The sequence below is a fragment of the Taudactylus pleione genome, unplaced genomic scaffold (genome assembly GCF_031769625.1).
Source record: "Taudactylus pleione unplaced genomic scaffold, aTauple2 ptg000016l, whole genome shotgun sequence".
In the NCBI taxonomy this organism is placed as follows: domain Eukaryota; kingdom Metazoa; phylum Chordata; class Amphibia; order Anura; family Myobatrachidae; genus Taudactylus; species Taudactylus pleione.
Window position 1 is genome coordinate 16,357,418 of NW_028284418.1, and position 15,171 is coordinate 16,372,588.

At 32.9% G+C, this 15,171-nt stretch overlaps 5 non-coding genes across 5 annotated transcripts; all 5 read right to left on the minus strand.

Annotated features, from left to right (window-relative positions):
- Positions 1-36: 36 nt before the first annotated feature.
- TRNAL-AAG (transfer RNA leucine (anticodon AAG)) lies at positions 37-118 on the minus strand. Its single transcript has one exon. It is a non-coding gene; the product is annotated as a tRNA-Leu (tRNA).
- Positions 119-1,459: 1,341 nt separating this feature from the next.
- TRNAL-AAG (transfer RNA leucine (anticodon AAG)) lies at positions 1,460-1,541 on the minus strand. The gene has a single exon. It is a non-coding gene; the product is annotated as a tRNA-Leu (tRNA).
- Positions 1,542-5,729: 4,188 nt separating this feature from the next.
- Positions 5,730-5,811, minus strand: TRNAL-AAG (transfer RNA leucine (anticodon AAG)). Its single transcript has one exon. It is a non-coding gene; the product is annotated as a tRNA-Leu (tRNA).
- A 2,765-nt stretch (positions 5,812-8,576) lies between these two features.
- TRNAL-AAG (transfer RNA leucine (anticodon AAG)) lies at positions 8,577-8,658 on the minus strand. The gene has a single exon. It is a non-coding gene; the product is annotated as a tRNA-Leu (tRNA).
- A 5,609-nt stretch (positions 8,659-14,267) lies between these two features.
- Positions 14,268-14,349, minus strand: TRNAL-AAG (transfer RNA leucine (anticodon AAG)). Its single transcript has one exon. It is a non-coding gene; the product is annotated as a tRNA-Leu (tRNA).
- Positions 14,350-15,171: the final 822 nt, after the last annotated feature.

Below are 15,171 nucleotides of genomic sequence, written 5' to 3' on the forward strand. Positions count from 1 at the left end.
ACATCAATAACTGGCCTACTCTTTGTATAATAAATATGGCAGCAGAGGGATTTGAACCCACGCCTCCGAAGAGACTGGAGCCTTAATCCAGCGCCTTAGACCGCTCGGCCATGCTACCACATGTGCTTATGATTAGGATAGCTCACAGATCTAGAACATCAAAATTAAAGGGTTTTTTGTTTTAAAGTATTAATTGAAAAGATGTCAGCAAAGGTTAAAAGAAAGTTCATTATTAAACAGAAAATCGATGAGAAATTCATATTTTTTATTGAATTGCATTTTGTTTATTTTCATTGAAATAACAAAAGAAATTGAGATGCATGAAGTAGTAAAATATTAGTTCTGATAGGGCACATAATTAATTCATGCAAAATTAAACTTTGAATATCTTTACTATTAGCAGATATCATTATTTTAAAGGTTTGAGAAGACTGTTGCAACTATGATGAACGGTTTAGAACTCAGTGACTAATGCAGGATACTATCACCATCCTTTTTCAGTTGGTTAATATCTGATCAATCATGAATTGATGATAAATTGTTTTGAACTACTGCATGTGACAGCTTAAGGTGTGCTTCCACCAACCAAATGTAGCTTCTTTTATACCTTATCTACTTTAGGAAACCACTTTGATATAAGTCACTGGATCTTCTCCTTTTCAGTTGGTTAATATCTGATCAATCATCAGTTGATGATAAATTGTTTTAAACTACTGCATGTGACAGCTTAAGGTGTGCTTCCACCAACCAAGTTTAGCTTCTTTTATACCTTATCTACTTTAGGAAACCACTTTAATATATATCACTGGATCTTCTCCTTGGAGAATAAATATGGCAGCAGTGGGATTTGATTCCAACGGCTTGAATAGCTCTGTCATCCTACAACCTGCTGTACACTTTAAAATATTTTAGCTCTCATATCTGGAATGTCATTCAAAACTTTACCCAAAGTCAGGAAAAGCTGAGATAAAATGCAAAAGAAGCCAGGTACATTTAACAAGTAATGATTATTTTTTACTTCAAATTTCCTTCATTTAGCGCAACTGATGTATCCAAACAACTTTGAAGTATTATTCAAATGCCTAAAATAGACAGCTGTGAGATTAAAATCCAGAGTGATAGAAAAGTTAGAGAAATCGGAATATAAATCCATCAATTTATACCAATGAGTCACGTTGCCAACATTTCCATCTCTAATTGTATGATAAGACAACTCAGTAATTAAATATTAGTTATGATATTACTTCTAATTACTTCATGCCAACTTAATTTTGGCTCATCTTGACTGTTAGCAGATAACATTTTTAAAACATTTGGGAAGTCTCTTGTAACAATAATTAACTGTTGAGTAGCTAGAGGAATCTTTCACCAACAAATTTCAGCTGGGTAATATCCTTTCTAATGGAAAAAAAGAATCACTTTGACATCAATAACTGGCCTACTCTTTGTATAATAAATATGGCAGCAGTGGGATTTGAACCCACACCTCCGAAGAGACTGGAGCCTTAATCCAGCACCTTAGACCGCTCGGCCATGCTACCACATGTGCATATCATTAGGATAGCTCACAGATCTAGAACATCAAAATTAAGGGGTTTTTTGTTTTAAAGTATTAATTGAAAAGATGTCAGCAAAGGTTAAAAGAAAGTTCATTATTAAACAGAAAATCGATGAGAAATTAATATTTTTTATTGAATTGCATTTTGTTTATTTTCACTGAAATAACAAAAGAAATTGAGATGCATGAAGTTGGAAAAGTATTAGTTCTGATAGGGCACATAATTAATTCATGCAAAATTAAAATTTGAATATCTTTACTGTTAGCAGATATCATTATTTTAAAGGTTTGAGAAGACTGTTGCAACTATGATGAACTGTTTAGAACTCGGTGACTAATGCAGGATACTATCACCATCCTTTTTCAGTTGGTTAATATCTGATCAATCATGAATTGATGATAAATTGTTTTGAACTACTGCATGTGACAGCTTAAGGTGTGCTTCCACCAACCAAATGTAGCTTCTTTCATACCTTATATACTTTAGGAAACCACTTTGATATAAGTCACTGGATCTTCTCCTTTTCAGTTGGTTAATATCTGATCAATCATCAGTTGATTATAAATTGTTTTAAACTACTGCATGTGACAGCTTAAGGTGTGCTTCCACCAACCAAATTTAGCTTCTTTTATACCTTATCTACTTTAGGAAACCACTTTGGTACATATCACTGGATCTTCTCCTTGGAGAATAAATATGGCAGCAGTGGGATTTGATTCCAGTGGCTTGAATAGCTCTGTCATCCTACAACCTGCTGTACACTTTAAAATATTTTAGCTCTCATATCTGGAATGTCATTCAAAACTTTACCCAAAGTCAGGAAAAGCTGAGATAAAATGCAAAAGAAGCCAGGTACATTTAATAAGTAATGATTATATTTGACTTCAAATTTCTTTCATTTAGCGCAACTGATGAATCCAAACAACTTTGAAGTATTATTCAAATGCCTAAAATAGACAGTTGTGAGATTAAAATCCAGAGTGATAGGAAAGTTAGAGAAATCGGAATATAAATCCATCAATTTATACCAATGAGTCACGTTGCCAACATTTCCATCTCTAATTGTATGATAAGACAACTCAGTAATTAAATATTAGTTATGATATTACTTCTAATTACTTCATGCCAACTTAATTTTGGCTCATCTTGACTGTTAGCAGATAACATTTTTAAAACATTTGGGAAGTCTCTTGTAACAATGATGAACTGTTGAGTAGCTAGAGGAATCTTCCACCAACAAATTTCAGCTGGGTAATATCCTTTCTAATGGAAAAAAAGAATCAGTTTGACATCAATAACTGGCCTACTTTTTATATAACAAATATGGCAGCATAGGGATTTGAACCCATGCCTCCGAAGAGAGTGAAGCCTAAATCCAGCACCTTAGACCGCTCAGCCATGCTACCACATGTGCATATCATTAGGATAGCTCACAGATCTAGAACATCAAAATTAAAGGGTTTTTTGTTTTTAAGTATTAATTGAAAAGATGTCAGCAAAGGTTAAAAGAAAGTTCATTATTAAACATAAAATCTATGAGAAATTCATATTTTTTATTGAATTGCATTTTGTTTATTTTCATTGAAATAACAAAAGAAATTGAGATGCATTAAGTAGTAAAATATTAGTTCTGATAGGGCACATAATTAGTTCATGCAAAATTAAAATTTGAATATCTTTACTGTTAGCAGATATCATTATTTTAAAGGTTTGAGAAGTCTGTTGCAACTATGATGAACTGTTTAGAACTCGGTGACTAATGCAGGATACTATCACCATCCTTTTTCAGTTGGTTAATATCTGATCAATCATGAATTGATGATAAATTGTTTTGAACTACTGCATGTGACAGCTTAAGGTGTGCTTCCACCAACCAAATGTAGCTTCTTTCATACCTTATATACTTTAGGAAACCACTTTGATATAAGTCACTGGATCTTCTCCTTTTCAGTTGGTTAATATCTGATCAATCATCAGTTGATGATAAATTGTTTTAAACTACTGCATGTGACAGCTTAAGGTGTGCTTCCACCAACCAAATTTAGCTTCTTTTATACCTTATCTACTTTAGGAAACCACTTTGGTATATATCACTGGATCTTCTCCTTGGAGAATAAATATGGCAGCAGTGGGATTTGATTCCAGTGGCTTGAATAGCTCTGTCATCCTACAACCTGCTGTACACTTTAAAATATTTTAGCTCTCATATCTGGAATGTCATTCAAAACTTTACCCAAAATCAGGAAAAGCTGAGATAAAATGCAAAAGAAGCCAGGTACATTTAATAAGTAATGATTATATTTGACTTCAAATTTCCTTCATTTAGCGCAACTGATGAATCCAAACAACTTTGAAGTATTATTCAAATGCCTAAAATAGACAGTTGTGAGATTAAAATCCAGAGTGAAGGGAAAGTCAGAGAAATCGGAACATAAATCCATCAATTTATACCAATGAGTCACGTTGCCAACATTTCCATCTCTAATTGTATGATAAGACAACTCAGTAATTAAATATTAGTTATGATATTACTTCTAGTTACTTCATGCCAACTTAATTTTGGCTCATCTTGACTGTTAGCAGATAACATTTTTAAAACATTTGGGAAGTCTCTTGTAACAATGATGAACTGTTGAGTAGCTAGAGGAATCTTCCACCAACAAATTTCAGCTGGGTAATATCCTTTCTAATGGAAAAAAAGAATCAATTTGACATCAATAACTGGCCTACTTTTTATATAACAAATATGGCAGCAGAGAGATTTGAACCCACGCCTCCGAAGAGAGTGAAGCCTAAATCCAGCATCTTAGACCGCTCAGCCATGCTACCACATGTGCATATCATTAGGATAGCTCACAGATCTAGAACATCAAAATTAAAGGGTTTTTTGTTTTTAAGTATTAATTGAAAAGATGTCAGCAAAGGTTAAAAGAAAGTTCATTATTAAACATAAAATCGATGAGAAATTCATATTTTTTATTGAATTGCATTTTGTTTATTTTCATTGAAATAACAAAAGAAATTGAGATGCATGAAGTAGTAAAATATTAGTTCTGATAGGGCACATAATTAATTCATGCAAAATTAAAATTTGAATATCTTTACTGTTAGCAGATATCATTATTTTAAAGGTTTGAGAAGACTGTTGCAACTATGATGAACGGTTTAGAACTCGGTGACTAATGCAGGATACTATCACCATCCTTTTTAAGTTGGTTAATATCTGATCAATCATGAATTGATGATAAATTGTTTTGAACTACTGCATGTGACAGCTTAAGGTGTGCTTCCACCAACCAAATGTAGCTTCTTTTATACCTTATCTACTTTAGGAAACCACTTTGATATAAGTCACTGGATCTTCTCCTTTTCAGTTGGTTAATATCTGATCAATCATCAGTTGATGATAAATTGTTTTAAACTACTGCATGTGACAGCTTAAGGTGTGCTTCCACCAACCAAATTTAGCTTCTTTTATACCTTATCTACTTTAGGAAACCACTTTGATATATATCACTGGATCTTCTCCTTGGAGAATAAATATGGCAGCAGTGGGATTTGATTCCAACGGCTTGAATAGCTCTGTCATCCTACAACCTGCTGTACACTTTAAAATATTTTAGCTCTCATATCTGGAATGTCATTCAAAACTTTACCCAAAGTCAGGAAAAGCTGAGATAAAATGCAAAAGAAGCCAGGTCCATTTATCAAGTAATGATTATATTTGACTTCAAATTTCCTTCATTTAGCGCAACTGATGAATCCAAACAACTTTGAAGTATTATTCAAATGCCTAAAATAGACAGCTGTGAGATTAAAATCCAGAGTGATAGGAAAGTTAGAGAAATCGGAATATAAATCCATCAATTTATACCAATGAGTCACGGTGCCAACATTTCCATCTCTAATTGTATGATAAGACAACTCAGTAATTAAATATTAGTTATGATATTACTTCTAATTACTTCATGCCAACTTAATTTTGGCTCATCTTGACTGTTAGCAGATAACATTTTTAAAACATTTGGGAAGTCTCTTGTAACAATAATGAATTGTTGAGTAGCTAGAGGAATCTTTCACCAACAAATTTCAGCTGGGTAATATCCTTTCTAATGGAAAAAAAGAATCAGTTTGACATCAATAACTGGCCTACTCTTTGTATAATAAATATGGCAGCAGTGGGATTTGAACCCACGCCTCCGAAGAGACTGGAGACTTAATCCAGCGCCTTAGACCGCTCGGCCATGCTACCACATGTGCTTATCATTAGGATAGCTCACAGATCTAGAACATCAAAATTAAAGGGTTTTTTGTTTTTAAGTATTAATTGAAAAGATGTCAGCAAAGGTTAAAAGAAAGTTCATTATTAAACATAAAATCAATGAGAATTTCATATTTTTTATTGAATTGCATTTTGTTTATTTTCATTGAAATAACAAAAGAAATTGAGATGCATGAAGTAGTAAAATATTAGTTCTGATAGGGCACATAATTAATTCATGCAAAATTAAAATTTGAATATCTTTACTGTTAGCAGATATCATTATTTTAAAGGTTTGAGAAGACTGTTGCAACTATGATGAACGGTTTAGAACTCGGTGACTAATGCAGGATACTATCACCATCCTTTTTCAGTTGGTTAATATCTGATCAATCATGAATTGATGATAAATTGTTTTGAACTACTGCATGTGACAGCTTAAGGTGTGCTTCCACCAAACAAATGTAGCTTATTTTATACCTTATCTACTTTAGGAATCCACTTTGATATAAGTCACTGGATCTTCTCCTTTTCAGTTGGTTAATATCTGATCAATCATCAGTTGATGATAAATTGTTTTAAACTACTGCATGTGACAGCTTAAGGTGTGCTTCCACCAACCAAATTTTGCTTCTTTTATACCTTATCTACTTTAGGAAACCACTTTGATATATATCACTGGATCTTCTCCTTGGAGAATAAATATGGCAGCAGTGGGATTTGATTCCAACGGCTTGAATAGCTCTGTCATCCTACAACCTGCTGTACACTTTAAAATATTTTAGCTCTCATATCTGGAATGTCATTCAAAACTTTACCCAAAGTCAGGAAAAGCTGAGATAAAATGCAAAAGAAGCCAGGTACATTTAACAAGTAATGATTATATTTGACTATAAAATTTCCTTCAATTAGCGCAACTGATGTATCCAAACAACTTTGAAGTATTATTCAAATGCCTAAAATAGACAGCTGTGAGATTAAAATCCAGAGTGATAGAAAAGTTAGAGAAATCGGAATATAAATCCATCAATTTATACCAATGAGTCACGTTGCCAACATTTCCATCTCTAATTGTATGATAAGACAACTCGGTAATTAAATATTAGTTATGATATTACTTCTAATTACTTCATGCCAACTTAATTTTGGCTCATCTTGACTGTTAGCAGATAACATTTTTAAAACATTTGGGAAGTCTCTTGTAACAATGATGAACTGTTGAGTAGCTAGAGGAATCTTTCACCAACAAATTTCAGCTGGGTAATATCCTATCTAATGGAAAAAAAGAATCACTTTGACATCAATAACTGGCCTACTCTTTGTATAATAAATATGACAGCAGAGGGATTTGAACCCACGCCTCCGAAGAGACTGGAGCCTTAATCCAGCGCCTTAGACTGCTCGGCCATGCTACCACATGTGCCTATCATTAGGATAGCTCACAGATCTAGAACATCAAAATTAAAGGGTTTTTTGTTTTAAAGTATTAATTGAAAAGATGTCAGCAAAGGTTAAAAGGAAGTTCATTATTAAACATAAAATCGATGAGAAATTCATATTTTTTATTGAATTGCATTTTGTTTATTTTCATTGAAATAACAAAAGAAATTGAGATGCATGAAGTAGTAAAATATTAGTTCTGATAGGGCACATAATTAATTCATGCAAAATTAAAATTTGAATATCTTTACTGTTAGCAGATATCATTATTTTAAAGGTTTGAGAAGACTGTTGCAACTATGATGAACGGTTTAGAACTCGTTGACTAATGCAGGATACTATCACCATCCTTTTTCAGTTGGTTAATATCTGATCAATCATGAATTGATGATAAATTGTTTTGAACTACTGTATGTGACAGCTTAAGGTGTGCTTCCACCAACCAAATGTAGCTTCTTTTATACCTTATATACTTTAGGAAACCACTTTGATATAAGTCACTTAATCTTCTCCTTTTCAGTTGGTTAATATCTGATCAATCATCAGTTGATGATAAATTGTTTTAAACTACTGCATGTGACAGCTTAAGGTGTGCTTCCACCAACCAAATTTAGCTTCTTTTATACCTTATCTACTTTAGGAAACCACTTTGATATATATCACTGGATCTTCTCCTTGGAGAATAAATATGGCAGCAGTGGGATTTGATTCCAACGGCTTGAATAGCTCTGTCATCCTACAACCTGCTGTACACTTTAAAATATTTTAGCTCTCATATCTGGAATGTCATTCAAAACTTTACCCAAAGTCAGGAAAAGCTGAGATAAAATGCAAAAGAAGCCAGGTACATTTAACAAGTAATGATTATATTTGACTTCAAATTTAATTCAATTAGCGCAACTGATGTATCCAAACAACTTTGAAGTATTATTCAAATGCCTAAAATAGACAGCTGTGAGATTAAAATCCAGAGTGATAGAAAAGTTAGAGAAATCGGAATATAAATCCATCAATTTATACCAATGAGTCACGTTGCCAACATTTCCATCTCTAATTGTATGATAAGACAACTCAGTAATTAAATATTAGTTATGATATTACTTCTAATTACTTCATGCCAACTTAATTTTGGCTCATCTTGACTGTTAGCAGATAACATTTTTAAAACATTTGGGAAGTCTCTTGTAACAATGATGAACTGTTGAGTAGCTAGAGGAATCTTCCACCAACAAATTTCAGCTGGGTAATATCCTATCTAATGGAAAAAAAGAATCACTTTGACATCAATAACTGGCCTCCTCTTTGTATAATAAATATGGCAGCAGAGGGATTTGAACCCACGCCTCCGTAGAGACTGGAGCCTTAATCCAGCGCCTTAGACCACTCAGCCATGCTACCACATGTGCATATCATTAGGATAGCTCACAGATCTAGAACATCAAAATTAAAGGGTTTTTTTTTTAAAGTATTAATTGAAAAGATGTCAGAAAAGGTGAAAAGAAAGTTCATTATTAAACATAAAATCGATGAGAAATTCATATTTTTTATTGAATTGCATTTTGTTTATTTTCATTGAAATAACAAAAGAAATTGAGATGCATGAAGTAGTAAAATATTAGTTCTGATAGGGCACATAATTAATTCATGCAAAATTAAAATTTGAATATCTTTACTGTTAGCAGATATCATTATTTTAAAGGTTTGAGAAGACTGTTGCAACTATGATGAACGGTTTAGAACTCGGTGACTAATGCAGGATACTATCACCATCCTTTTTCAGTTGGTTAATATGTGATCAATCATGAATTGATGATAAATTGTTTTGAACTACTGCATGTGACAGCTTAAGGTGTGCTTCCACCAACCAAATGTAGCTTCTTTTATACCTTATCTACTTTAGGAAACCACTTTGATATAAGTCACTGGATCTTCTATTTTTCAGTTGGTTAATATCTGATCAATCATCAGTTGATGATAAATTGTTTTAAACTACTGCATGTGACAGCTTAAGGTGTGCTTCCACCAACCAAATTTAGCTTCTTTGATACCTTATCTACTTTAGGAAACCACTTTGATATACAACACTGGATCTTCTCCTTGGAGAATAAATATGGCAGCAGTGGGATTTTATTCCAACAGCTTGAATAGCTCTGTCATCCTACAACCTGCTGTACACTTTAAAATATTTTAGCTCTCATATCTGGAATGTCATTCAAAACTTTACCCAAAGTCAGGAAAAGCTGAGATAAAATGCAAAAGAAGCCAGGTACATTTAACAAGTAATGATTATATTTGACTTCAAATTTCCTTCATTTAGCGCAACTGATGTATCCAAACAACTTTGAAGTATTATTCAAATGCCTAAAATAGACAGCTGTGAGATTAAAATCCAGAGTGATAGAAAAGTTAGAGAAATCGGAATATAAATCCATCAATTTATACCAATGAGTCACGTTGCCAACATTTCCATCTCTAATTGTATGATAAGACAACTCGGTAATTAAATATTAGTTATGATATTACTTCTAATTACTTCATGCCAACTTAATTTTGGCTCATCTTGACTGTTAGCAGATAACATTTTTAAAACATTTGGGAAGTCTCTTGTAACAATGATGAACTGTTGAGTTGCTAGAGGAATCTTTCACCAACAAATTTCAGCTGGGTAATATCCTTTCTAATGGAAAAAAAGAATCACTTTGACATCAATAACTGGCCTACTCTTTGTATAATAAATATGGCAGCAGAGGGATTTGAACCCACGCCTCCGAAGAGACTGGAGCCTTAATCCAGCGCCTTAAACTGCTCGGCCATGCTACCACATGTGCATATCATTAGGATAGCTCACAGATCTAGAACATCAAAATTAACGGGTTTTTTGTTTTAAAGTATTAATTGAAAAGATGTCAGCAAAGGTTAAAAGAAAGTTCATTATTAAACATAAAATCGATGAGAAATTCATATTTTTTATTGAATTGCATTTTGTTTATTTTCATTGAAATAACAAAAGAAATTGAGATGCATGAAGTAGTAAAATATTAGTTCTGATAGGGCACATAATTAATTCATGCAAAATTAAACTTTGAATATCTTTACTATTAGCAGATATCATTATTTTAAAGGTTTGAGAAGACTGTTGCAACTATGATGAACGGTTTAGAACTCAGTGACTAATGCAGGATACTATCACCATCCTTTTTCAGTTGGTTAATATCTGATCAATCATGAATTGATGATAAATTGTTTTGAACTACTGCATGTGACAGCTTAAGGTGTGCTTCCACCAACCAAATGTAGCTTCTTTTATACCTTATCTACTTTAGGAAACCACTTTGATATAAGTCACTGGATCTTCTCCTTTTCAGTTGGTTAATATCTGATCAATCATCAGTTGATGATAAATTGTTTTAAACTACTGCATGTGACAGCTTAAGGTGTGCTTCCACCAACCAAGTTTAGCTTCTTTTATACCTTATCTACTTTAGGAAACCACTTTAATATATATCACTGGATCTTCTCCTTGGAGAATAAATATGGCAGCAGTGGGATTTGATTCCAACGGCTTGAATAGCTCTGTCATCCTACAACCTGCTGTACACTTTAAAATATTTTAGCTCTCATATCTGGAATGTCATTCAAAACTTTACCCAAAGTCAGGAAAAGCTGAGATAAAATGCAAAAGAAGCCAGGTACATTTAACAAGTAATGATTATTTTTTACTTCAAATTTCCTTCATTTAGCGCAACTGATGTATCCAAACAACTTTGAAGTATTATTCAAATGCCTAAAATAGACAGCTGTGAGATTAAAATCCAGAGTGATAGAAAAGTTAGAGAAATCGGAATATAAATCCATCAATTTATACCAATGAGTCACGTTGCCAACATTTCCATCTCTAATTGTATGATAAGACAACTCAGTAATTAAATATTAGTTATGATATTACTTCTAATTACTTCATGCCAACTTAATTTTGGCTCATCTTGACTGTTAGCAGATAACATTTTTAAAACATTTGGGAAGTCTCTTGTAACAATGATGAACTGTTGAGTAGCTAGAGGAATCTTCCACCAACAAATTTCAGCTGGGTAATATCCTTTCTAATGGAAAAAAAGAATCAGTTTGACATCAATAACTGGCCTACTTTTTATATAACAAATATGGCAGCATAGGGATTTGAACCCATGCCTCCGAAGAGAGTGAAGCCTAAATCCAGCACCTTAGACCGCTCAGCCATGCTACCACATGTGCATATCATTAGGATAGCTCACAGATCTAGAACATCAAAATTAAAGGGTTTTTTGTTTTTAAGTATTAATTGAAAAGATGTCAGCAAAGGTTAAAAGAAAGTTCATTATTAAACATAAAATCGATGAGAAATTCATATTTTTTATTGAATTGCATTTTGTTTATTTTCATTGAAATAACAAAAGAAATTGAGATGCATTAAGTAGTAAAATATTAGTTCTGATAGGGCACATAATTAGTTCATGCAAAATTAAAATTTGAATATCTTTACTGTTAGCAGATATCATTATTTTAAAGGTTTGAGAAGTCTGTTGCAACTATGATGAACTGTTTAGAACTCGGTGACTAATGCAGGATACTATCACCATCCTTTTTCAGTTGGTTAATATCTGATCAATCATGAATTGATGATAAATTGTTTTGAACTACTGCATGTGACAGCTTAAGGTGTGCTTCCACCAACCAAATGTAGCTTCTTTCATACCTTATATACTTTAGGAAACCACTTTGATATAAGTCACTGGATCTTCTCCTTTTCAGTTGGTTAATATCTGATCAATCATCAGTTGATGATAAATTGTTTTAAACTACTGCATGTGACAGCTTAAGGTGTGCTTCCACCAACCAAATTTAGCTTCTTTTATACCTTATCTACTTTAGGAAACCACTTTGGTATATATCACTGGATCTTCTCCTTGGAGAATAAATATGGCAGCAGTGGGATTTGATTCCAGTGGCTTGAATAGCTCTGTCATCCTACAACCTGCTGTACACTTTAAAATATTTTAGCTCTCATATCTGGAATGTCATTCAAAACTTTACCCAAAATCAGGAAAAGCTGAGATAAAATGCAAAAGAAGCCAGGTACATTTAATAAGTAATGATTATATTTGACTTCAAATTTCCTTCATTTAGCGCAACTGATGAATCCAAACAACTTTGAAGTATTATTCAAATGCCTAAAATAGACAGTTGTGAGATTAAAATCCAGAGTGAAGGGAAAGTCAGAGAAATCGGAACATAAATCCATCAATTTATACCAATGAGTCACGTTGCCAACATTTCCATCTCTAATTGTATGATAAGACAACTCAGTAATTAAATATTAGTTATGATATTACTTCTAGTTACTTCATGCCAACTTAATTTTGTCTCATCTTGACTGTTAGCAGATAACATTTTTAAAACATTTGGGAAGTCTCTTGTAACAATGATGAACTGTTGAGTAGCTAGAGGAATCTTCCACCAACAAATTTCAGCTGGGTAATATCCTTTCTAATGGAAAAAAAGAATCAATTTGACATCAATAACTGGCCTACTTTTTATATAACAAATATGGCAGCAGAGAGATTTGAACCCACGCCTCCGAAGAGAGTGAAGCCTAAATCCAGCATCTTAGACCGCTCAGCCATGCTACCACATGTGCATATCATTAGGATAGCTCACAGATCTAGAACATCAAAATTAAAGGGTTTTTTGTTTTTAAGTATTAATTGAAAAGATGTCAGCAAAGGTTAAAAGAAAGTTCATTATTAAACATAAAATCGATGAGAAATTCATATTTTTTATTGAATTGCATTTTGTTTATTTTCATTGAAATAACAAAAGAAATTGAGATGCATGAAGTAGTAAAATATTAGTTCTGATAGGGCACATAATTAATTCATGCAAAATTAAAATTTGAATATCTTTACTGTTAGCAGATATCATTATTTTAAAGGTTTGAGAAGACTGTTGCAACTATGATGAACGGTTTAGAACTCGGTGACTAATGCAGGATACTATCACCATCCTTTTTCAGTTGGTTAATATCTGATCAATCATGAATTGATGATAAATTGTTTTGAACTACTGCATGTGACAGCTTAAGGTGTGCTTCCACCAACCAAATGTAGCTTCTTTTATACCTTATCTACTTTAGGAAACCACTTTGATATAAGTCACTGGATCTTCTCCTTTTCAGTTGGTTAATATCTGATCAATCATCAGTTGATGATAAATTGTTTTAAACTACTGCATGTGACAGCTTAAGGTGTGCTTCCACCAACCAAATTTAGCTTCTTTTATACCTTATCTACTTTAGGAAACCACTTTGATATATATCACTGGATCTTCTCCTTGGAGAATAAATATGGCAGCAGTGGGATTTGATTCCAACGGCTTGAATAGCTCTGTCATCCTACAACCTGCTGTACACTTTAAAATATTTTAGCTCTCATATCTGGAATGTCATTCAAAACTTTACCCAAAGTCAGGAAAAGCTGAGATAAAATGCAAAAGAAGCCAGGTCCATTTATCAAGTAATGATTATATTTGACTTCAAATTTCCTTCATTTAGCGCAACTGATGAATCCAAACAACTTTGAAGTATTATTCAAATGCCTAAAATAGACAGCTGTGAGATTAAAATCCAGAGTGATAGGAAAGTTAGAGAAATCGGAATATAAATCCATCAATTTATACCAATGAGTCACGGTGCCAACATTTCCATCTCTAATTGTATGATAAGACAACTCAGTAATTAAATATTAGTTATGATATTACTTCTAATTACTTCATGCCAACTTAATTTTGGCTCATCTTGACTGTTAGCAGATAACATTTTTAAAACATTTGGGAAGTCTCTTGTAACAATAATGAATTGTTGAGTAGCTAGAGGAATCTTTCACCAACAAATTTCAGCTGGGTAATATCCTTTCTAATGGAAAAAAAGAATCAGTTTGACATCAATAACTGGCCTACTCTTTGTATAATAAATATGGCAGCAGTGGGATTTGAACCCACGCCTCCGAAGAGACTGGAGACTTAATCCAGCGCCTTAGACCGCTCGGCCATGCTACCACATGTGCTTATCATTAGGATAGCTCACAGATCTAGAACATCAAAATTAAAGGGTTTTTTGTTTTTAAGTATTAATTGAAAAGATGTCAGCAAAGGTTAAAAGAAAGTTCATTATTAAACATAAAATCGATGAGAATTTCATATTTTTTATTGAATTGCATTTTGTTTATTTTCATTGAAATAACAAAAGAAATTGAGATGCATGAAGTAGTAAAATATTAGTTCTGATAGGGCACATAATTAATTCATGCAAAATTAAAATTTGAATATCTTTACTGTTAGCAGATATCATTATTTTAAAGGTTTGAGAAGACTGTTGCAACTATGATGAACGGTTTAGAACTCGGTGACTAATGCAGGATACTATCACCATCCTTTTTCAGTTGGTTAATATCTGATCAATCATGAATTGATGATAAATTGTTTTGAACTACTGCATGTGACAGCTTAAGGTGTGCTTCCACCAAACAAATGTAGCTTATTTTATACCTTATCTACTTTAGGAATCCACTTTGATATAAGTCACTGGATCTTCTCCTTTTCAGTTGGTTAATATCTGATCAATCATCAGTTGATGATAAATTGTTTTAAACTACTGCATGTGACAGCTTAAGGTGTGCTTCCACCAACCAAATTTTGCTTCTTTTATACCTTATCTACTTTAGGAAACCACTTTGATATATATCACTGGATCTTCTCCTTGGAGAATAAATATGGCAGCAGTGGGATTTGATTCCAACGGCTTGAATAGCTCTGTCATCCTACAACCTGCTGTACACTTTAAAATATTTTAGCTCTCATATCTGGAATGTCATTCAAAAC